The sequence below is a fragment of the Trachypithecus francoisi genome, unplaced genomic scaffold, assembly GCF_009764315.1.
Source record: "Trachypithecus francoisi isolate TF-2019V2 unplaced genomic scaffold, Tfra_2.0 Contig01198, whole genome shotgun sequence".
Lineage (NCBI taxonomy): Eukaryota > Metazoa > Chordata > Mammalia > Primates > Cercopithecidae > Trachypithecus > Trachypithecus francoisi.
The window spans coordinates 1-17,495 of record NW_022681226.1 but is presented as its reverse complement, the minus strand read 5'-3'; the positions used below and the strand labels follow the sequence as shown (position 1 = coordinate 17,495).

Here is a 17,495-nt window from a genome sequence, read left to right as displayed (position 1 = left end):
ATCACGCCACTGCACTCCAGCCTGGCCAACAGTGCAAATACTCCATCTCAAAAAAGTATTTTAAAATAGGGCATATAACTTCCTCCGAGTGGAGGGAGAGAAATGCACACAGGGGAACTGAAGAGCCTGAGCAGGTCCCTGGCCCAGCTAGTCCTGAGCTGATGGGACCACGTGCAATGACCAGATAGAGGCCTCAGGGGCTGAGGGCAGCCCCCAAGAGATGACCAGCAAGGGAACAGACACCTCAGTCCTGCAACCACAAGGAACTAGATTTGGCCAAAAGCGCTTGGAAACAATTCTCCAATGAGGAATGCAGCACAGTCCACATGGTGATTTTTGCCCAGTGACACCCACATCAGACTTCTGCCCTACAGAACTGTGAGATGATACAATTTCAATTGTTTTAAGCCACGAAATATGTGGAAATGTGGTAAAGCAGCAACAGAAATGAATACAGTGATTCACGTGGAAACCCCTAGAAGAGTGTCTGGCACGGTGTTGTCACCTGACAAGCGTTTCCTGATTTCCTTACATCGCAAGGCAGGGCTGGCCACACTCCATCCAAAAGAGATGATAGACTTGCTCTGACAAAACAGATTCAGTGAATTACAAATGGCCCAGAACACCTACAAATTTCACGTTTCAGGTAAGTGATTGCCTTTGCTTTCACTTAGAAACCTCCCAATGCTCATCTTACTGATAAACTCTAAGGACCAGGCAGGAGACTAAACATCAGACAAACCCAGCCCCAGATGCCCCGAGGGAACCCATCCCAGCACTCACTCCACTGCACTGAAATGATGTCCAGGTCAGTTTCTCCCACTAGACCAAGAACTCCAGCTCTCCATGTGTGAGTCACCAGTGCTGCCTCTGCATCTCTGCCTCTACGACGGTGCTTCTGCAGTTCACAGGAAATCTGTATCAATGTTTGTCAACACTATATATGACAGTATAACTTATATCTGCACAGAAAATAAAATTCTCTGAGGACCGAGCCGGGTTTATTAGCCTTTGTACTCCCACTGCCACTGTCTGGGACATCAGAGGCACTCGGTAAAGCTGGTGAAGAGAAAGAAAAGGCAGAGGAGAGACAGGAAAGCAGGACCAACACTGCAGACACAGATTCTGAGTGGCTGGAGGAGAGGCATGGCAGAGAAACTTCCTGTATGCTGGAATGGGTTCACTGTGAACCTGCTGCTGGATTTCAAATGCCAAGGTGATGCTTTGCTGACCTTGACTCTGACTGCCCTTTAACTGTCCTTTAGCTTTCCAACCTCAAGACAGGCACTTAGAAACTGCAATGTCAGAAATTATGCTTCACTAAGCATGGGAATGTTATTTACATGGACGCTCATTACTTCATTTTTACATGGGAATGTAAATAATTGAAGAGATTGTTAAAGACTAAATCATGCACATTCATTAACTTTGTAAAATATTAATGATACTGAAACCAATGTTGATGGTCCCCAAAATGCTAAAATATAAAACAACACTGGCCAATTAAAGATAGAAACAATCCTAATGAAGCTCCCCAACAGACACATAAACTTCTCTGAACATTACCATTGGATTTCAAAGGAAAACCCAGATTCATTCCATTCTTACATACGGCGCAAAAAAAAAAAAAATCTTAGGTAATACAATATTCATTTAAATTTACAAAATTCCATTACATTCATGATTTCATTTCATCCTCAAAACAATCTCCTGCGTTAGGCAGAACAAGTATCACTAACAACTAACTCCATTTTACAGGTAAGGGAACTGAAGTTTCACAAAGTACTTGGACTTACAAAAGCTTTATAGGCCACATATCGAAACCAATCCTCTGCTCAAAAGAACTAGAGTAAGTCATCTTTTTACATATTATTCACATTTATATCCTGTCAACATCCAAAAATGTGTTGAGGTAACCGCAATAATAGACACCGATGCTAAAAACATTAAAATGAAAACAGGTGGAAAAAAAACAACAGCAGTGACATGGGAGACGACAAAGGTAGATACCAAAGACTGAGACTTAGAATCTAATAAACTTCATCTCTCTGACCTTCCAGTTCCAGGGAGATAATCTAAAGGAAACAAGATGGTTTATAGACTCATCACACTGACAGAAGAGAGGTTGCATCAGTTCTTAACTGTGAAACACTCCTGGCAGCCACAGCAAATCTCTAGGACAACATAGCAATGGCATCAAAGCAAGAGTATACTTCAGTGATAGGTGAATTAAGTTCCCTGTTTGGGACCCAGGCCAGGGCTAGAGAAAAGAACTCTGAAATGTAGAGCTCAAAATATAGCCTCTGTCGGCCAGGCACAGTGGCTCACACCTGTAATCCCCAGCACTCTGGAAGGCCGAGCGGGCAGATCAGAAGGCAGGAGATGGAGACCATCCCGGCTAGCACAGTGAAATCCTGTTTCTACTAAAAATACAAAAGATTAGCCAGGCTGGTGGCAGGCGCTATAGTCCCAGCTGCTTGGAAGCTGAGGTAGAGAATGGAGTGAACCCAGGAGGCGGAGCTTGCAGTGAGGGGATCCTGCCACTGCGCTCCAGCCTGGGCAACAGAGCAAAACTCCGACTCCAAAAAAAAATAAAAAATACATATATATATATACCCTGTGTCTTCTCCATACCCAAGTGACCCCTTCTGTGAGAGACTTACTTACACCATTGCGGGGAAGAGAATTTTTCTGTGCTGTGTTTGCTTGAAAGAAGTAAAGGTGTAGGGCAACAGTTCTTGGAAATTATGTCATTTACAATCCTCAAAAGTGAGAAAAATGAAGCCCAGAAGAGAAGACCTTCCAGGAAATTCCAGAGCCGGAGGTAGACCCAGTACATTGTTTCTGTTTTTGTTTTGAGAGGAAGTCTCACTCTATGGCCCAGGCTGACTGCAGTGGAGCCATTTCACTCACTACAACCTCTGCCTCCTGGGTTCAAGCTATTCTCCTGCCTCATCTCCTGAGTAGTAGTGCGATTACAGGCGCCCACTGCCACGCCCAACTAATTTTTGTAATTTTTAGTAGAGACAGGGTTTCACCACGTTGCCAGGTTGGTCTCGAACTCCTGACCTCAAGTGATCCGCCTGCCTAGACCTCCCAAAGTCCTCGGATACAGGCGTGAGCCACCGCACCCAGCCGACCTGGTAATTTTTAATCAAGTATCTGAACTATGCAACAAACACTAGGAAGTAATAGAAAAAAATTAATCTAAAAACCCTCTGGAGAGTCAAAAGAAGTGCAGATTTTAAATACATGAATACTTGATTCATGGTATTGAAAAAGGACCTCGCACTTACCCGCATGTACAAACTGCCTGCCACACCTCTATCAGAGCATTTTTCAAGCTGTGCTACAGTTAACTATGTACTGCCCAAAGCCAATCTGTCCCTGCAGATCATAAGCTCTTAAAGACCGGACTTCAGGAGAACAAGCAAAACTTCAGAGAGAAGGGAGCCACCGAAACAGAGTTCATAGCAATGAGTCGGCAGGAGCTGATGTCTGGAGGGGCTGTCCTTGGGGTCTGGGACAGCGGAGGGCAGAGAACGCAAAAGGGCTGCATGACATGCTACGGGCTAGGAGCCACAGCTGCGTGATTAGTTCAGTTTTGTCTCGTATGCCTGTTACTTATACACCATCTCTTGTTCAGAAAGAACTTCAGGTTGAGTATTTGGACTCCTTGCCTTCTGCTGTTTGTCTCCAGAGTTTACCCTCTTAAAAGGGAAAACTGTCCAGTTCGATTATGCTTCCTGGGACATTACAGGTGTTTCAAAAGTTTTGATGAAAGCATTCACTAAGGAGTGATTCCACTTTCTCGTGGTCTGAGAATCGCGTCTGAGGGGCAGCATCAGGTCCTCCCATCAAGCTGAGGTCGGAGTCTCCCCACCTATGGACCTCACCCTGGCTCCCCCCTCATACATCTCACCTCTAACTGTAACTGCCTTGGCCTCATTCCGTGGGTGTGGATGCTCCTGCGTGAAACGCATGTTTCAGCCCCGCAAATTCTTGGAGAGTTTCTTCCCACTCCAGGCGCTGAGAGCTACAAAGTTCAATCTGGCTTTCCAGATTTTTTTTTTCTTCCCATTACTAACGGAAGAAATCAAGAAGCGCCAGGCAGAAGGCCCTGCTTCCACCAATCAGAGCCCAGCCGAAGGCCAGAGCAGGAAGTGCAGCGGTGGGACGTGCGTGACAACCCCTCGCCCCCGGGACCCGCAGCCTGGGCCAAGGCGGTTAGGCCGCTGCGCGACAGCTCCGGGCCCGTGCCTTTCGCTTTCTCCCGCCCAGCAAGTGATAGGATACAATCACGGGGCCGGGGCAGTGCGCCCCCAGCAACCGCGCACACCCGCGCACAGACCCCCACAACTACACGCGTCCCCAGGCGGGGTCGACTCAGACTAGTCACGGGGCGGCGCACAGCCCCACTAGTAGGGCAGCCAGGACCCAGCGCGCGGGTCCACACAGCCACCTAGATAAGTGACAAACCCTCAGGAAGCCATCATGCGGGCCAGGAAGAGCCCCCACCCTCAGTCCGGACTCCCTCGTCTGATGTCCGCGCAGTCCCGCGTCCCCTCGGTGAGTCTGGCGAAGCAGCGTCACTGCGAGGGAGGCGGGGGAGGCGTGGGTCAGTTCTCCACGCGCGGTGACCCGGACCCCGTTCCACACGAGTGGTCCATGCAGGCCCACTCTGCCGCACGCGGGGCCAGCCAGGCGCGGAGGACCGGGCAGAAGCCAGCCCCGGGTCCATGCAGTCCCCTCCGCGCAGACGCGGGGAGCCGGGGAGCAGTACGGATTGCCAGCACCCGCAGGGCGCCCGGGACCCCCGCGCTGGCCCACGCGTATCAGCAGACGCGAAGCCCCCTTGCCACCCCAGGCGGAGACAAAGCCCAGGCTCCACGGACCCGGATCCCGACCCCGGACCCTGCGTAGCCCAGATCGGAGCCGCCACCGCCCGGCGCAGAGACCCCCGCCCGGTCCGGAGACCCCGTCGCCCGTCGCCCAGTCTCACCTCGGGCCGCCGCCTCCCAGCGCTAGCTCCTCCCTCCTCGCCGCGCCTGGGCCGACTAGAGCGCAGCTGAGCAGCCCACAGAGACGCTGCAGCCTCAACAAGGGAGCCCTTGGGCGGGGCCGCCGCCGCCGCCTCCACTGCAGCCAGTGTTCCCCACTCAGGATCCGGCTCGGATCAAGGAGCTGCAGCTGGCGCTGGGCTGAGGCCGGGACACACACCACGCAGGTGTAGAGGACCCCACCCGCCGCCCGCCGCCCCGCCCCCAGCGGAGCCGGAAGCCCAGGGCCCGCCCCCCGGCCAATGGGGAGCGAGCTGTGCAGAGAGGGCGGGGCCTTAGGTACCGGAGATTGGGTCGGGCGGCGCTGGGACTGGGCATGCGGGGTCCCGCGAGAGGACCGGAGCCAAGAGCTGGCCGGATCCCGGCCTCCTACAAGACCCAGCTCAACGTCCACCTGGAGTCTGCTCTACAGGATAGGCTCATCTCAAGCCCAGAACTCAGGCTTTTAGGAGAGAGGGAGAGACAGGCTTGCTTTCCAAAAAGGGAACTGAGGTCCAAGAATAGGATTGCCTGCTGCCCGAAGTCACGTAGTCTAATTCACTCGTTCACCTTGTCATTCAGCAACATTTGAAGCTCGTATGGTGGGCTTAGGAGTGAAGTAGTGCCGGCGCGGTGGCGGCGCCTGTAATCCCAGCACTTTGTGGGTCCAAGGCAGTGGATCACTTGAGGCCAGGAGTTCGAAACCAGCCTGGCCAACAAGATGAAACCCCATCTCTGCTAAAAATACAAAAACTTAGCTGATCGTGTCGTGTCGCGCGTACCTGTGTCCCAGCTACTGGGAAGGCTGAGGCAGGAGAATCGTTTGAACCCGGGAGGAGGAGGTTACAGTGAGCTGAGATGGTGCCATTGCATGCGCTCCAGCCTGGGTGACAGAGTGAGACTCTGTCTCCAAAAAATAATAATACTATAATGGGAATATAAGAAGCGAACTTAGGCCTTCCCTGAAGGAGCTCGGCCAAGGAGTACCTGAATGTCTCTGCATCTCTTTAAGGTCTGATAAAGGAACCAGGAGTGAGAACTAATCACTTCCCTTTCCTGCCTCAGAGCTTTCATGTGTTTGCTGTTCCTCCGCTGAAATGCCAACTACCAATCGTATTCATTTATTTATAGAAATGAGATCTACTATATCGCCCAGGCGATCTCAAACTCCTGGCCTCAAGCTAATCCTCTCATCTCAGCCTCTCAAAGTGTTGGGAATTACAGGCATGAACCACTGTCCCCAGCCCTGACCTCTTTAAAACCTCTTTCCTCATCTTCTTTGAGCTTCCTGCATCCTGTGACCCCACACCCTTGGTTTTCCTGTACCTCCATAGCTGCTCCTCTGTGGGTACCGGGGACCCACCCCCTTCTCTGCCCAACTTGTATATGTCTGGGCTCAGGCCAAATGCCCTTCCATTTGCAGTGGGCACTGCCACAGGAAATCTCATGCCCTTCCGGGCTTCACAAACTATCCACATGCTCTGCTGCCTGCCAGAGACATCCATCCCAGTCAGATGCCCAGCCCTCACCTTTCCCAAAGCCCCAGTTGGACACAGGGAAGCATCTCAAATTTTCCGTGGGCCAAAACAGAGTGCTTTATTAGTGCCCTAACTTGCTCATCCATATTCTTGTGATTCTCTGTAAACAGCTTCTCCATCCACCCAACTGCAGAGGTGAAAATCTCAAATCCTCCTCCAGTCCTTCCTCCCGGAACCTCTCATGCAGCCCTCTGCCTTCCTAGGACGCTGAGCACCCCTCACTCCCAGCGCTAGCTGGGGTGCTGTCTGAGTGGCTGCCACCCACTTGGCATGAAGTGTGACCTCTCGCCCGGTGTGGTGGCTTACGCCTGTAGTCACAGCACTTTGGGAGGCTGAGGCGGGTAGATCACTTGAGCCCAGGAGACTGGGTCCAGCCAGGACAACATGGTGAAACTAAAATACGACAATTAGCCAGGCATGGCAATACATACCTATCATCCCAGCTATCCTACCCAGGAGGCTGAGGCAGGAAAATTGCTTGAACATGGGAGGCAGAGGTTGCAGTGAGCCAAGGTCACACCACTGAACTCCAGCCTGGGCAACAGAGCGAGACTCTGTCACAAATTAAAAAAAAAAAAAACAGAAGAAGAAGGAGGAGAGGAGGAGGAGGAGAGAGAAGTATTAGTGTGACCTCTCTAAGGCAAGGCAGTGTCCCACTCTAATTCACTTCCTTGTGTAAAACAGGACCTGCACCCTGAAGGCACTCACTCAGGGAGGCTGCTGGGATCGGTGGATGCACAGTTAAGGTCTTCATGGTGGCTGGGGCTCACCCCATCCCCATTGCTCTTTCCACACACACCTGCACACTCATCACTTCCACGCTCACACCCACCACTGAAAGCCTGGCCGCTAATTTGATTTGCCTAACAAGGTCCCCAGATGAACAACACATGCTTCCCTACCTCTCCCCTGCTAGGGCCCCACCGTGTCCTGGGATGTACTAAGGGATCAGGAGAACAAAACTCAAGGAGTGAAAGGACATTCCAGGGTGCAGGACTCTGCATCCTCCTCCATGCCCTAACCCCTGCCTGACACACCCTCACCCCTGTACCTGGCCAGCTCCTACCAACCCTAAAGTCTCACCAATTCAGTGGTGGCAGCCACACCCTAAAGTGACTGACCCCCCCAATGACCTATGCCCTTACATAGTCTTCCTCCTTTGGTACGAACAAAACCGGTGACTGGCTTCTAAACCACAGAGCCTGGCAAAAGCAATGGGATATCACTGTCACAGTTCATCACCTTCGCACACTAGAGAGAAAGGTTCCCTGCAGGAGCTGCAAGGGGGAGCTGCTGTGCTGAGAAAAGACCTTTGGGGGCCCAGTAGGCAAGGAAGCAAAAAGCTGGGCCCTTGCCAAGCGGGTCCGAGGAAAGAATTCTGCCAATAACCTCAGCGGACCTGGAAATAATTCTGTCCTGGTAGAACCTCAGATGAGGATGCAGCCCAGCTGCTTAGCGTGAGATCCCAAGCAAAGGACCTGCTAAAATGTGCTCAACTCCTAGCTTGCCAAAATTGGCTTAAAGGTGTGTGTTGTTTTAAGCTTCTAAGTATTTAGTTATTGCCTGTGAAAGTGTTAAAATATGAGACAATAACTTAGGTCCCCTCCCCATCACACACATTCTTCTTTCTGGCATTCATCACAATTATGCTGATGGATTTAAAATCTCCCTCTTGACTGGATGCAGTGGCTCGGGAGTTCCAGACCAGCCTGGCCAACATGGTGAAACCCCATCTCTACTAAAAACACAAAAATTAGCTAGACATGGTGGTACATACCTGTAATCCCAGCTACTCGGAAGGCTGAGGCAGGAGAACTGCTTGAATCCAGGAGGCAGAGGTTGCAGTGAGCCGAGATTATACTATTGAACTCCAGCCTGAGTGACAAGAACAAAACTCTGTCTCAAAAAAAAAAAAAAAAAATTGTCTCTTGCCACTAGCATGAAGGTCCCATGAGAAGAAAAATGGAAACTCTTGCTCATAACAGTGCCCCAAATGCCCAGCACGGTGTAGCTCTAGGGCAGTTGGTTGATGGTGGATGCTGCTGGTTGGAGGGCCCAGCTGATCCTCCCAGCTGCCTTCTCCATGGTCAGGTTCCATTATAAAGAACAGAATAGTTTCTTGCCTTTCCGGAGTCCCTCTTGGGGATTGGCCAAGTGACATTGTCCTGCCGTGGGAGACATAAGTGGACGTTGGCTGAAAGGTTTCTAGCCGTGGTGTGCTGGGGCCATATGAACCAGGACATGAGAGCTGACCGTCCATTGTTCGGAATTCTCCAAGTTGATTTCTCAACACATTCAGTACTTAAAAATATTAAATAATATAAACACGCAAATTAAAAAATGCATTAGACCAGATGCAGTGGCCCACGTCTAACACATTGGAAGCCTGAGGCAGGAAGATCACTTGAGCCCAGGAGTTCAAGACCAGCATAGGCTAAAAAGGAGGCCCTGTCTCCACAAAAAATTTTAGAATTAGCTAGGCATGGTGGTGTGTGCGTGCAATCCTAGCCACTCAGGAGGCTGAGGTGGGAGGATCGCTTGAGCCATCTGTTCAAGGCTCCAGTGAGCTATGATAGTGCCACTGCACTCCAGCCTGGGTGACGGAGCCAGATCCTGTTTCAGAAATAAACATATTTCATATATTAATAAATTTATAATAAATGTATATTTATATACACATGTATTATAATTATATATTTAGACATAAATATATATTTCTTGTTTTATTTATTTATTTATTTATTTATTTTGAGACAGAGTTGAACTCTTGTCGCCCAGGCTGGAGTGCAATGACACAATCTGGGCTCACCGCAACCTCCACCTCCGGGGTTCAAGTGATTTTCCTGCCTCAGTCTCCCGAGTAGCTGGGATTACAGGCACGCACCACCACGCCTGGCTAATTTTTGTATCTTTAGTAGAGATGGGGTTTCTCCATGTTGGTCAGACTAGTCTCGAACTCCTGACAGCAGGTGATCTGCCCACCTCGGCCTCCCAAATTGCTGGGATTACAGGTGTAAGCCACTGTGCCCAGCCTATAGGATATATTTATATATTATAATTATGTATATTAATTTTATATAATTATATATAAATATAAAAATAAAAATTTCTTAACTTCTCTTGTTTCTACCTACAGTCAGTACCATTACTTCAAATAATATCTACATGTAATATTTTAAATGTACATTATATATATATATAGATATATATATATACACTTTTTTTTTTTGAGATGGAGTCTCGCCCTGTCACCCAGGCTGGAGTGCAATGGCGCAGTCTCAGATCACTGCAACCTCTGACTCCCGGGTTCAAGCGATTCTCCTGCCTCAGCCTCCCAAGTAGCTGGGCTTATAGGCGCCCACCACCACGTCGAGCTAATTTTTGTATTTTTAGTAGAGATAGGGTTTTGCCATGTTGGCTAGGTTGGTTTTGAACTCCTGATCTTAATTGATCGTCCACCTCGGCCTCCTAAAGTGCTGGGAATACAGACGTGAGCCGCCTTGGCCAAAATATTTTTCTGTTTCCAAGCATTTTACATGAGAGAAAAGCGCAGAATAAATCATCTGACACTCTACTGTAAAAAAAAATCTTTGTACTTCTCTTCTTTTCATCTTTCCTAAGTGTACATATTACCAAAATGTCTTTAGATTGAGGTCCTCCCGTGAAAAGTTTACAGGGTGTTGTGTCCTCAACCACCCTCCTGTCTTTTCCTAGTCCTGGCATTTTAGAACTGTCTGGGGATGTCCCAGGATACCCACTGTGGCCATGTCTATTGGAGGGTCTAGTGAATATCAGCCCCTGGGTCATCTCATCGCCGAGGAGAGCCTGAGGTAGGGGGTAGAGTCGCTCAGGGAGCAGCTGGATGCTCTTGGCCTTAGAGGAATCTCCTGGTATAGTTTCATCTAAAATGATGACCCCTTAGGGTTATTAAAATTTTAGGACATTAAAATCAATGGACAATACAACGTAATGTCATGAAAGCTAGGTCATTAAAACTGTTTCTGCAACCGGAGTTTTCATTCCTTGGAGACACATTGATGGTCTGCAATAGGATGCTGATATTGAGAGGAAAAGGCAGAAATTATTTCTGCTCTCTAGATTGTCTCAGACTTGTGAAGAGAGAAAAACTGTCCCAAAGGACAAGGAAAACCCACCCCAGAGAGGATGTGCAAGAACCTCAATATGAAAATGCACTTAAGGCGCACAGAAGGACAAAGAGCAGTGGCAGTGCCTCCTAGGTGGTCACTGAGTACTTTACTGACAGGATGGATGTCCGAGGGATAGAATGGCCTGCCTGACACTTAGAAAGGTCTGTGTTGGAGTCTGCACTGCCTCTCCCTGAGTTTGTTACCTTGAAAAGGCTTGTCCGTTTATTTGAGTTTCAGGTTTTCATTGACTGTAAGATACATTTTATCAGTACAGCTTGAAAGATAAACATACTGTTTCCAAAGAGGCAAGGTAAAAAGATGTATTTTATTTGCTAAAAATTCATATTTATTTCTTCCCCAGAGTGAGTGTAGTAAGTTTTAAAGGTCTGTTCTTTTTAAGGGTAATTTCCAATGGAATTGTAGGACTTAGCTTTGTCAATGCTACTGGTGAAATAAAAGTGTGATAGATAAATTAATGATTTACAAAGATTCCCCTAAATGTCAGTTTCCCTCTTGTAGCATAGTGAAGAATTTATGATAGTGGACACATCTGTATCCTCTTATCTGGATATCTGAGAGGTTTTTAGTTATTTGGGGTTTTTTTTTTTCTTTTTTTCCTTTTTTTTTTTTGGAGACACTGTCTTGCTCTGTAGCTCGGCTGGAATGCAGTGGCGCCATCTCTGCTTACTGCAACCTCCGCCTCTCGGGTTCAAGTGATTCTCCTGTGTCAGCCTCCCGAGTAACTGGGATTATAGGCATCCACACCACACCCAGCTAATTTTTGTATTTTTAGTAAACACGGGGTTTTAGACCTGGCACGGTGGCTCAGGCCTGTAATCCCAGCACTTTGGGAGGCGAAGGTGGGCGGATCATGATGTCAGGAGTTCCAGAGCAGCCTGACCAACATGGTGAAACCCTGTTTCTACTAAAAATACAAAAAAATTAGCTGTGCCTGGTGGCAGATACCTGTTATCCCAGCTACTTGGGAGGCTGAGGCAAGAGAATTGCTTGAACCCGGGAGGTGGAGGTTGCAGTGAGCCAAGATTTTGCCACTGCACCCCAGCCCAAGTGACAATGTGAGACTCCGTCTCAAAAAACAAACAACAAAAAGACGGGTTTTGATATGTTGGCCAGGCTGGCCTCAACCTCCTGACCCCAGGTGATCACCCTCCTCAGCCTCCCAAGCTGCTGGGATTACAGGCGTGAGCCACCATGGCCTGCCCACTCTATTTTCTTTTTATTCCCTAAATTTTAATATGTTTGAGTTTGTCTGTTCCTTTATCACTGTCTTCTTACATAAAAGAAATTCTGCTTAATCCTTCATAAAAAAAAAAGTCTTCCTGTGACTTCTGAAAGTGTTCTGGTTTTATCTTTCATATTTGAATATATAATAAGTTGATTATGGTTCATGGAATAGAGAAGAATGCATTGCATTTTCCAAAGTAGATGCCAGACTGGTTTGCCTCATATTTTAAAGTGCATGTGATTTCTTTTTCTATTCTACAGTGCCTACTCTATCTTTCATCAACTTTCCTTATAAATGCTGGGTCATTATGACTATTTTTTCCCTTGGTCTGCTTGCTCATCTCTCTGCTAATACTGTGCTGTCGTGAATACTTTCGTTTGAAAATCTCAGAAGTGTGTTTAACAACCCATCAGTCTTTTTTTACATGACTACAAATCATTAGACCTTTGTCATTTTTACTACGTATGAAAAAGTAGTTTTTCTTGCCTAAAAACAACCTGATTTGGGAAATTATGTGATTTCATAGGAATAGCATCTGGAAGTGGTGACATTAATGTCATTTTAAAAAACATGTGTCCTATTTCCTCTTATTCCTTTCTACCTTGACATTGTGCAATAGAAATTTTTAAAATTGTCGTATTAGTATTGTTAAATATCAATTATTGGTTTTATTTACTACTTAATTAAATTTAATGAGCCTACTCTGTCTTGGTGTAATCACATAGAATGGGCTCAACTCCCCAGTTAACAAGTGACAGCAAGTGTAAAATATTGTGTCCCAGGGAAACTCATTGAACACTTAGTGTTCAGACTGTGTTTTGGTGTCTGGTTCCCTGAGCACCACTGCAGTGACACAAAATAATAGACCTTCAGCAGAAAAAGTTTTGGCAAATATATTGCATAAGCCATTTAGATGCAGTGAATCATTCTTATTACTTGGGTTGGTGGAATCCCTTTCAAAATGTAAGTTACTAATACAAACAAAGATGGAACTTTGCCAGCAGGTGTTTTTAAGAATAATTAGTCTCAGGACAGATAATACTAAGTCCCTTATGCACATCAGGTAGGACTTTAGTATGACAGATACTAGAAATGTACGAAGTGAAGTTAAAAGGTAACTCCTAGCAGCACATCTTACTGCCTGGATTCTCTAATAAGATGGGAGTTTCTACTTTGCTGTTGCATCTTTGAATAGTTCAATTCTAGCAATAGTACTGCTGTGTGGGAGGGAGTATGTGTGAACAGAATAAGAGTTGTGACCATCAAGTCACAGCAAAAATGCTTGGAAATTTTAGAATCATGTAAACAGCTTATGGATTGAGTACAGATTCCCAGTGCTGTCAGTCTCACCCATCCTTCTATCCACATGTGTGGAATGTTCTAGGACTCCGTGGCTTTTGAGGATGTGGCTGTGAACTTTACCCAGGAGGAATGGGCTCTGCTAGATTCTTCTCAGAAGAATCTCTGCAGAGAAGTGAGGCAGGAAACCTGCAGGAACCTGGCTTCCGTAGGTGAGAATGACAACACATTTCACTTAATTACAGAAGTATTTCCCTATCATCAGTGCTATTTGTGATTTGGAATGTGGCAAAGAAATGATTTGGTGAAGAAATCAGGCATGGGCACTATGTACAATGAACATTAAATCTAGTAATGTTTCTATAGTTTGTAATAATTCGTGATAATTTTGTGGGTCTGCATTTTAGGAAACAAATGGTAAGACCAGAATATTGAAGATCACTTCGAGAAACCTGGGAAAGATGTAAGATAATTTGCACTGAGAAGAGGAAATGAAGTCCTCTGAAGGAATCTTAGCTTGTCATGAACTTAAAAACAAGCAATCAAAAGAAGTAAGAGTCACTTGAAATTCATTTCTTTTTAGAAGAATTTCACCGGAAATGTAATGTACTTCAGTGTAGCAGTCAGTGTTTGGAAAACCGTTTACTTGAAAATAGCACTACAAAATTGTGTACATGAATGTTACTAATTTGGTTATAGCCATGCAGATGGTAGCTGTGTTTTCAGTAGTAACCCATTTACTTTCAAATAATTCAGTCATGGCAAAAAAAAAAAAAAAAATGCATTTTCCTTGGTATTGGTAGAGTGTAAGTCCAAGACCAAGCAGAAAGTTATTAAACCAAGCAATAATAATGTGCTTGTCATTTTTGTTTTACAGAAATTATATGATACAGAGACTGTGTGAAAGCAAAGACGGTAGTCAGTATGGACAGTTGTCAGCCAACTTCCAAAGCTTGATCTGAATGAGAACATTTCTTCTGGATTAAAACAATGTGAATGCAGTATTTGTGGAAAAGTCTTTGTACGTCATTCCCTCCTTAATAGGCACGTCCTAGTTCACTCAGGATACAAACCATATGGAGAGAAGCAATATCAATGTGAACAGTGTGGCAAATTCTTCGTTTCTGTTCCAGGTGTTAGAAGACACATGATAATGCACAGTGGAAATCCAGTTATAAATGTAAGATATGTGGGAAATCTTTTCATTTTCTCAATTCATTTGAAAGACATCAGAGAACTCACACAGGAGAAAATCCTATCAATGTAAACAATGTGGTAAAGTGTTCACTGCTTCCGGTTCTTGTCTAATACATGAACGAACTCACACTGGTGAGAAACTCTACGAATGTAAGGAATGTGGGAAAGCACTCAGATTTTCTTGTTCCTTTAAGACGCATGAAAGGACTCACACTGGAGAAAGACCCTATAAATGTACCAAATGTGATAAAGCCTTCAGCTGTTCCACTTCCCTTCGTGACCGTGGAAGCATTCATACTGGAGAGAGACCCTATGAATGTAAACAATGTGGCGAAGCCTTTAGTGGTTTGAGTTCCCTTTGTAACCATAGAAGTACTCATACTGGAGAGAAAGCCTATGAAGGTAAACAATGTGAACAAGCCTTCAGTCGTCTCAGTTCTCTTCACCTCCACGAAAGAATTCATACTGGAGAAAAACCCTATGAATGTAAGAGATGCATAAAGCCTACATTCATTCCAGTCACCTTATTCGCCATGAAAGAAGTCATGATATAGAGGCTGGGTGTAGTGACTCAGCCTATAATCCCAGCACTTGGGAGGCCAAGGCGTGTGTATTGCTTGAGCCCAGGAGTTATAACCAGCCTGGATTAAAACAATGTGAAACAACCTGGGCAACATGGTGAAACCCTGTCTCCATTGAGTGCACACGTGAGTGCACTCAAACATCTTCCATGAAACGTAGAAATAAACACAGTGTTCCAGAGAGGTCCCTGGCTTTGGGATATAAATATTTCTGTAACAGAATGGCACTGGATGTCTGCTGTATTTTTTTCTCTGCTATTTTGGCAAGTTTTATTTGGGTGTATGTCTCCTGTACAGAAGGTATGACATCACTTTTTGCCACCAAATATTACAGCCATTGGTGCCTCCTATGTGGGTCACTTTTGTGCCATGGTTTCTTTGGGGAAATTGTAGGTTTCCTACCCAAAGCACATTGCCCATTTCAAGGTGCTCCTGGTTTCTGAACACCTGTGGCAGTGCCTTTCATATGGGTGAAGCCAGCTGAGAAACTACCCCTCCCCAGGAGGTGGGGACTGGTGATTGGCTGAGTGAGGAGGCCGGGTATGAGCCCTGGACTAGAACTTGTGACCGACTGCTTTTCCTTCCCCTCCTCTCCCTCCTATTTTTCCACCACCCCCCCTTTTTAAAAATTTCTTATTAAAAATTAAAGAATTATTTTGGTTTCCATTATTCACTATTCCTTGCTAATCATATGCAGAGTGAGCCTGGGACAGTGAAAGGAAAGTTGGGCTGGCTTCAGATGATCCTACCAGCCCCGCATTGAGGGGCTTCCGCCAGGTGGCATTGTCAAGTGGTGTTGTGGAGGTTCTGCTTTGAGTCCTCAGCGTTAACTAGCAGAGGCAGATGGTATTTAGTCCTGCCTAATGTTGAGGAAGTTGAGCTCAAAGTAGCTAAGGGAACTTCCCAAAGTCACATAGGAAGTAGCAGAGTAGAACCAAACACAGATTGTCTCTGAATCAGGCAGGTTGTCTGATTCCAAAATGGGCTCTTAATTTTTGGAGGTCAAAAAGCTGAACAGACACAGACATTTCTTTGTTTTTTTTGTTTTTTTTTTTTTTTTTGAGTTAGAGTTTCGCTATGCTGCCTAGGCTGGTCTAGGCTCAAGCTGTCCTCCTGCCTTAGCGTTCTGAGTGCTGGGCTTACATGTTTGTGTCACCAAACCCAATCGAACAGACATTTCTTGAAAGAAGACATACAAATGTCCAAAAAATATGGAAAAAAATGCTCAGTATCACTTTTAATCATAAATGCCAATCAAAACACAGTGAGGTATCATCTCACCTGTTAGGATGAGTATTATCAAAAAGACAAAAATAACAAGTGCTGGCGAGGATATGGAGAAAAGGGAGCTCTTCCACACTGTAGGGGTTTGTACACTAGAGCAGCTGGCTGGGCGCGTGGTGCACATGACATCCCAGCACTTTAGGAGACCGAGGCAGGCAGATCACCTGATGCCAGGAGATGAAACCAGCCTGGCCAACATGGTGAAACCCCTCTCTACTAAAAACACAAAAATTAGCTGGGAGTGGTGGATCACACCTGTAATCCCAGCACTGTGGGTGGCTGAGTTGGGTGGGTCACTTGAGTCTAGGAGTTGAAGACCAGCTGGCCAAGCTGGTGAAACCCCATCTCTACTAAAAAATACAAAAATTTTCCGGTGCAGAGGCGGGCGCCTGTAATCCCAGTTACTCGGGAGGCCAAGGCAAGAGAACCACTGGAACATGGGAGGCGGATGCTACAGTAAGCAAGGCGAGATTGCACCACTGTACTCCAGCCTGGGAACAGTGAGACTGTCTCAAAGAGAAAAAAGAAAAAGAGTAAGAGTAAGTAGGGCACCCACTATGGCAAACAGTATGGAGGTTCCTCAGAAAATGCAAATGAAATTACAGTGTGATCCAGCAGTCCCACTACAGTGTAGATACCAAAGAAAAGGAAATCAGTGTCGGAGGGGCATCTGCACCTCTGTGTTCCTGCAGCACTGTGTCACCATAGCCAAGACATGGAATCAGCCTCCGTGTCCAACAGCAGATGATGGATAGAGAAAATGTGGTCTTGATACACAGTGGAGTACTATCAGCCATAACACAGGATGAAGTCCTGTTATTCTCAGCAACGTGGATGGAACTGGAAGATATTATGAAATAAGCCAGGGACAGAAAGTTACACAGCACATGTTCTCTTATGTGGAGGGCAAAAAAGAGTGGATCTCAGGAAGTTGGAAGTAGACAGAGGCTCCTAGGGGTGAGAAGGTGGGGGAAGAGAGAGATAGGGAGAAATATGTGAAAGATACAAAATTATAGCTGGATAGGAATAAGTTCTAGTGTTCTATAACATAGGATGACTATAGTTAACAAGAATATATAGTTTCAGGCTGGGCCCGGTGGCTCATGCTGGAATCCTAGCACTTTGGGAGACTGAGGTGGGTGGATCACCTGAGGTCAGGAGTT

The 17,495-nt window shown here is 46.3% G+C and overlaps 2 long non-coding RNA genes across 3 annotated transcripts; one reads left to right on the top strand and one right to left on the bottom strand.

The window, feature by feature from the left end:
* Positions 1-388: 388 nt before the first annotated feature.
* On the bottom strand, positions 389-8,810 carry LOC117091366. 2 transcript variants are annotated; one of them, XR_004440405.1, is made up of 3 exons: positions 8,355-8,810; positions 784-916; positions 389-626 (listed from the first exon to the last, which is right to left on the bottom strand). It is a non-coding gene; the product is annotated as an uncharacterized LOC117091366 (long non-coding RNA). The 2 variants fall into 2 exon arrangements; XR_004440406.1 differs by lacking the exon at positions 8,355-8,810 and adding an exon at positions 5,003-5,034 and having other exon boundaries at positions 784-898.
* LOC117091373 lies at positions 8,023-14,050 on the top strand. The gene is made up of 2 exons (XR_004440407.1): positions 8,023-8,101; positions 13,356-14,050. It is a non-coding gene; the product is annotated as an uncharacterized LOC117091373 (long non-coding RNA).
* The last annotated feature ends 3,445 nt before the right edge of the window (positions 14,051-17,495 follow it).